The sequence below is a fragment of the Antechinus flavipes genome, chromosome 6 (genome assembly GCF_016432865.1).
Source record: "Antechinus flavipes isolate AdamAnt ecotype Samford, QLD, Australia chromosome 6, AdamAnt_v2, whole genome shotgun sequence".
In the NCBI taxonomy this organism is placed as follows: Eukaryota; Metazoa; Chordata; class Mammalia; order Dasyuromorphia; family Dasyuridae; genus Antechinus; species Antechinus flavipes.
In genome coordinates this window covers 230,067,378-230,073,924 of record NC_067403.1, presented here as the reverse complement: position 1 = coordinate 230,073,924, position 6,547 = coordinate 230,067,378, and the positions used below count along the sequence as shown (strand labels likewise).

The 6,547-nt window shown below is 41.3% G+C and overlaps 1 protein-coding gene across 1 annotated transcript in view; it reads right to left on the bottom strand.

Annotated features, from left to right (window-relative positions):
* Nucleotides 1-3,557: 3,557 nt before the first annotated feature.
* The window catches only part of TRIM44 (tripartite motif containing 44), a 175,736-nt gene continuing 172,746 nt past the window's right edge, over nucleotides 3,558-6,547 (bottom strand). Inside the window, exon 6 of the mRNA XM_051967712.1 lies at nucleotides 3,558-6,080. The gene's annotated coding sequence lies outside the window, so the exon portion shown is untranslated. The remainder of the gene's footprint in view (nucleotides 6,081-6,547) is intronic.

The following is a 6,547-nucleotide window of genomic DNA, read 5'->3' as shown; positions in this document are numbered from 1 at the left end:
GAGATGTAGATGAATGCTGAATTTCTGACATATTATTTTCCAGTTTTCTCAGCATTTTTTGTCAAATAATGAGTTCTTATTCCAGAAGCTGGAGTTTGGGGGTTTATCAAATACTAATTATTATAGGTTTTGCTTATTGTGTCATGTGTATCTAATTTATTCCATTGATTCACCACTCTTTATTAGCCAGTACCAAATGGTTTTGATGACTGCTGCTTTATAATAAAGTTTCAGGTTTGATACTGTGTAATTTTTTTCATTAATTCCCTTGAAATTCTTGATCTTTTGTTCTTCCAGATTAATTTTGTTATTATTTTTTCTAGTTCTATAAAATAATTTTTGGCCATCTGATACAGCCAGACTGTTACTCATGATGTAGCCACTGCATGGAATCAGCATCCTAGGGCACTTGGAATTTTTTAAGCTAATGAAGGGAGAAGAAAATGAGGAGGTTGCATTTGCTATTGCTGTGGGGGTAGGGTTTGGTAGAGAAGGAGCTGCGACTTAAGATAATTTTGCTGGTGACTTCTAAATATACTACCTTGAAGCAAAACCCTGGTGGCCCCATCTTTGTTATGGCTCTAGGCGCTGTCTATGAAAAATGAACCAGGCTAAGTTGACCGGGAGGATGAGCGGGAATTGGATTTAACATTTGGAAAATGTCACTGCTGTCAATGATCCCAAATTATTCTCTGTTGTCTGAGCATATCTTTTTCCTCCTAAGATTGTTGCAGTTAGGCTATGTCTCTGGGAATTATGGGACACCACGATCTCTGAAGATTCTGAATTATTGGAAACACGAGAGCCATGGAAAGAGCTATGGTGGGAGAAATGCCTTAGTAAGCTGAGGCAAATTACTAATGATAATGCATTATCGTTAATGTGCATGGTTTTCATGCACAAAAACCAGCCAAAAAGACATTATCAAAGGTGAGTGTGAATGGAAAAGGAGGCAGGTAAATTTTCTAATGGGAGTGAAAAACAGAAAAGCAGCCTAAGTGTTACATGGAAGATTCACGTAGTTATCAATGAAGTATTTGGGTGGGGGAGAACCATCAGAAGACATTAGGTACATTTGGTAGATCATATGGAAACGCATGGACAAGAACTGCATATGTTGAGAAAGTATGGGTGACTTCTGGTTCTCACCAAGTATTCACGTGGATGAGATTAGATTCATCCATGTATTCTCGGCTCCCCTTGGGCTCCAGATTGGGCTTCCTGAGTCTATCATAATTTTCTTTGTCTTCTGTGCTTCGCTCAGTTCTTGCCAAAGATCAGATTCAAAATGGAACCTGTTGATGCTGGCTAGCTTGGGGAGAGGTGTTAATACTTTATTTGCTTTAATAGCTGATATATTTGTACATATGTGGGCTACTTCATAAATACTACTTGGTCACAAAATGATAGATTTAAATCTGGAAGGGAACTGAGAGAATGTTAGTCCAACCCCTTTATTTTGCAGATAAATCTTGTGTAGCACAAGATTCTAGGATATCTTTCTTATTTCTCATTAGTATGTCAGCAATCCATCATTGTAGGCAGCTTTTAAAAGAGAAAATATCTTGTATATGTATAGCACTTTGTAGTTCTCAAAGCTATTACAAATATATATACATAAAACATATATGTATATATTATGTATTTTCTAATATATAATCTATCTGAAATTCCTTTGAGAACTACATATACATATATATTTATGTATAAAGATATGTGTACATATATATTTATATATAGATATATACGTACATATGTATGTGTATGTGTCCAAATGAAATACACACACACACACTCATTTGGGCCCTTGGACCCTGAGAGACAAACAGAGCAATCTCTTTGTACTTTTCGACAGGTGAGGAAACTGAGGGTCAGAGATATTGTGACTTGTCCAGGGTCACCTAGGAGATTCATTGCAGAGTCAAGAGGAGAAATCTCAGTTTCTTGACCTTAGAGAGTAGAAAGTGTCACTAGGGGATATTTATACTTGAATATGGATAAATGAGAGGCAGCATGACATGGGACCACAATCTGTCTCTATCACTAATTGTGTGACCTCTTGCAATGTTTGCTCGTTCACACTAACGCCCCCCCCCCCCCCCACTAAGCACCATTTTAGGGGCTGATGAACTTTTCCAGGGAGTCAATTGAGAATGGAATAGAGGAAAGGCCTGAATGTCAATCAGCCTCGTACTTGCAATTAGGGTTGGACAGACCCCTTAAAAGGGTACAGAAGTCATTAGGATCATATCTAGTGCTTTGCCTATTTGTTAAAAGGATGAAGTATATATGTGTTTACACTTAAGGTACTGAACTAAATGGAAACCCATAGCTTTGGAATTGGAAGAAACCTTAAAAAGTCTCTGATTCAGTTTCCCTAATTTTACAGAAACTGGGACTCAGAGAGATCACATGATTTGCTGAAGATCACAAAGGTAGAAAATGGAAGATTTGGGATCTGAAATCATCCTCGCAGCAAGTAGAACGAACTAAGATTTCCCAGGTAATGATTCAATCTTTTCCATCCTGGCAGTCATTTTCAGCTGAAATTACAGTTTTCTAGTAGGCTCTCCAATAGCCCAACCTACACTTGAGGTTAGGTATCCATCTTATCTAGACTTTGTAGCATATCAGATATTTATAAAACACTTGGCATAGTACCTGGCACGCATCAGGTGCTTAATAAATGCTTGTTTCTTTCCCTTTTATCCTCCCCAGTTCTGAACACAAGACTGCACATAATTGGAGACTAATGCATGCTGTTACCAAGGAGGAAAAAAAAACATTATTTATATAATTCATCAACCATTATGGACATAGTAATAATGTTTCATTGTGAGGGTGATGCTTTTGGGGGGCAAACAGTAAGAGCCTAATGGTTTGACATATCAGAGTCTCTCAATTTTCTTGCAGTTTTGCTACTTGTGGACTTTTCAGCCCACACTGAAATCTCCAAGTGTCATTCTATCCTCCCCATTCCACCTTCAGTATTTTTCCTCTATTTTCTAAATGAGTCCCAGGGAGAGAATTCTTAAGGTTTGTGGATAACAAGTCTGTCTCCCAGAACTCCTTGAGCTTGAGTCTGAATTAATGAAAGCAACCACATGATGAACCTTCCCTTGCCTCCCTTCCCAAACATACCATTTCAATGGCAGTCAGGCACTGTAATCAGCACCCAATTCATCATGGAGACATTACCCACTTCCTCTGATGAATCCTTTTAGGGGGTTCTCTTGCCGCCCTGGGGAGGGGGGGGTGGGCTATGGCCAATCAGGATCTAATTGAGAACCGGAGTATTCCAGAGAAGGACGTTCAAGGACTCGGAGGTCACCCTAGAGTTTGGCAGAGAGGTTATTATCAGGTTTTTGGGGGAAATGGACCTGGCTCCAGGCTGATGCTTGTGCTAGACAGACACGGATGAGACCTGGGGAAAAACCATTGCTGTGGGTTTTAAGATTCTCCGGTTAAAGTTTTATCAGGCACTATGGACAGCGAGAGGCCATAAAGCAAATTTTAAATCCTTCCTAAGAAAAAGCTAAAGTGCTTTCCCTTGTGCATTATTGAGATATGATAATTTATTTGGACAAGTTGCAGTATATTTTTATATTCTTGGTTATAACCATCTCATAAACTTCAGGATTTCCAAAATCATGATTCAGGTCGCAAACTTTTTTTTAATCAGTTCTCATGCCCTATTGCAGACCTCTAAAATTTGCCCATCACAAGGACAGAGTTACTATTTCAGGGGGCATGGTGGAAATCAATGATGGGGAAAAAAAAAGGCAGAGCCAGGTTCCACACCGTCAATCTAATAGCTCCTCAGAAGCAGCAAGTCGGCTTTTAAGGAATGGCCTTCGAAAGCATTTTCCGTTAGGGGAGTTGTTGGTACAAGTGGCAGGGTAGAGCCCGGTCAATATAGCATCCTCCTTGTCTCCAGAATGATGGGCAGGTGGCCATGGGCTTAGCTGCTTGTGGGCAGATCTTGCTGAAGCATCCAAACCTTATTTGCTTTTTCCTAATCCAGGATTCCCACTCGGACCAGGACGGTATTGCTGAGATGGAGATGGGGATGGGGAGTCTGGGCAGAAAGTGGGGGGACAAAACTCTGACCAGGAATCTGTGATTTCTGAGCTAGTGTGATTTGTACCTTTGGCTGAGCTGGGGGAGACAAGAAGATTAAGGTGACACGAGGGAGGAACTCATCCCCGTATCATTGAATAACTTCCTATGTAAATTCTGTTGTAGAAGCTAGGTGGCTCCGTGGATAGAGCACTGGGTTTGGAGTCAGGAAGATGTGAATTAAAATCCGACCTCAGTGTGTGACTTCAGGAAAGTCATTCAATCACTATCTGCCTCAGTTTCCTCATCTGTAAAATAGGAGTAATAGCACTTCCCTGTTGTAAAGATCAAATGAGCTAATAATTGTTAATTGCTTAGCTTAGTACCTAGCACATAGTAGGTGTTTAATAAATGCTAGTGTGTATTACTATTGTTTCTATAGCGCTAAAGCAAATTTGAGTACAATTATCAGGTCTCCAAATGCAGGAGACTTTGAATTTGCTGCCCTGAGGCAAAGATCCTTTTACTTTGCCCTAATTATTATCCTGGGTTGGGGGAGATGTTGGATACATTGGTTCAGACCCTTCCACATAGAAATAATTTCACTCCACACATAAGATTCAACAGCAAAAATCAGAATTTCAAGAGAAAACAACTTCCACTTTCCTCTCTGGGTACCAGTTGCAGGAAACCATTGCCCACCCACCCCCTGAAGTCTCCCAGCTCCCTCACCCTAGAGCAGAAAACCACCGAGCTACAGGTGTACAGGTGTCGGCTGAAGCAGGTCTATTGGGGCTTCCAACCTCAGGGATCAAGCTTTTTTCTTTGGTTCTGGCTTCAGGGGTCAGAAGGAAACTTGATGGTGCTGTATTCCAAAGAGCAGAACTTGCAAAGGAAGGTGAGCTTGCAGACCAAGGTGGGCAAAGAAACCAACTTCTAGTCCTTCTCTGGTTGTCCGGGATTCTCCGTGACTTGAGAAAAGGGAGGGTGCTGGAAATACCTTAGAGGTTTCTGAGTAGAAAGGACTTCAAGGATGGCTATCTTCTAGGAGTTACGAGATGGCAGAAAACCATAAATTTGGGAGGAAAATCAACTCAACACGTCACTTGGATACAAGGAGCTTACTTGTTTTTAAACAAGGAGTACAGAATCCCGCACCAAAGCTACCACTTGGTTTTTATGACTATTCTGGCCTTTTTATGTGTCATGAGTAATATGGGAACGTACAGAATTCCCAAGAGAAGCCAGGCTCTGACAAAATGGGTCTAAGAACCTTCGGGAGATGACCTTGAGGACTTGGGCAATTAGCGTGTCAGTCAGCTGAAGCAAACTTTCCCCAAAGTCAAGGGTTAATCTCCCAGGACGGAATTAAGAAACCGAAGTCCTGGCCAACTATCAATGAAAACACTTGGGCATCTTTCAGACTCACATGGCTATTTCTTTCCTTCATTGCAAAGACATCCATCTTAATTAATGGCCACACCCCTTCAAAACACCAGAGTCAAACTTTTGGGGAGCATCAGTACCTGGGCTCCATTATTGGGTCCACCTTTGTCCTGATGCAATAGAACCAAAGTGGATTTTTCTGTTGTTGGCGGGCAGGGAAAAATGAACCCCCTGCCCACCTCTGATAGCTCTGGATTCTGCTGGGTTCTTCTTGCCTCTAGGGAACAGCCTTCCCTGAGTCAGAGCCAACTTGCTTCTCAGAGATTTCACAAAGGACTCTTCCACCCGGGGCCCTGGCACAGAACTACTCCTGATGCCCACTGTGACCCAAATGGGGGGCACATGGCAGACAGAAGACCAGAGCCTGGGGGAGATGCATGTCTAGTGGCAGGGCTGGGGACACAGCTCTTGTTGGAAAGTTCATGGAAAAGTAGGAGGGTGAAAACACACACACATTCTCATACACATGAAGAAGGGAGGACTTTGTGTTGCTGCTGCCACAAACAAGCAAGCATTCATTGTTTTTTTCTTCTGCATGTTTTCCTGTTTAGTAGGCTGAGTGGAGAGAGATTTTCCTAGGAAACAAAAAAGAGCATTTATTTAATTGTTGGTGTGGAGAGCTTGTAAAGATTTTCTTTTCTTTTTCCCTCCTTCCTTCATTCCTTTGTTCCTTCCTTCCTCCCTTCCTCCCTCCCTCCCTTTTTCCCTCCTTCCTTCCTTCCTTCCTTCCTTCTCTCTCCCTTCCTCTTTTTTTTGTTCTTCCTTATCTTTCTCTTTCCCTCTTTCTTTCTTCTCTTTCTCTCTTTTCTTTCCTTCTTTTCTTTCCATGCTCCTTCTTCCATTTTTCTTTTCCTCTTTCTTAGACTGTCTGTTTAATTTCCCCTCTCTGCCCCTTTTTCCTAAAGTTTTGCATAATGAATTACTGGCTAACATTTAGAGGCAGAATCTTCCCTCTAAGCTAAAATCATCCATTCCCAGGGTAGTTCAAGAACAATAAAATGATAATAATAGGGGAAGTTTCTTTTCTTTTCTCCTCCTCTCA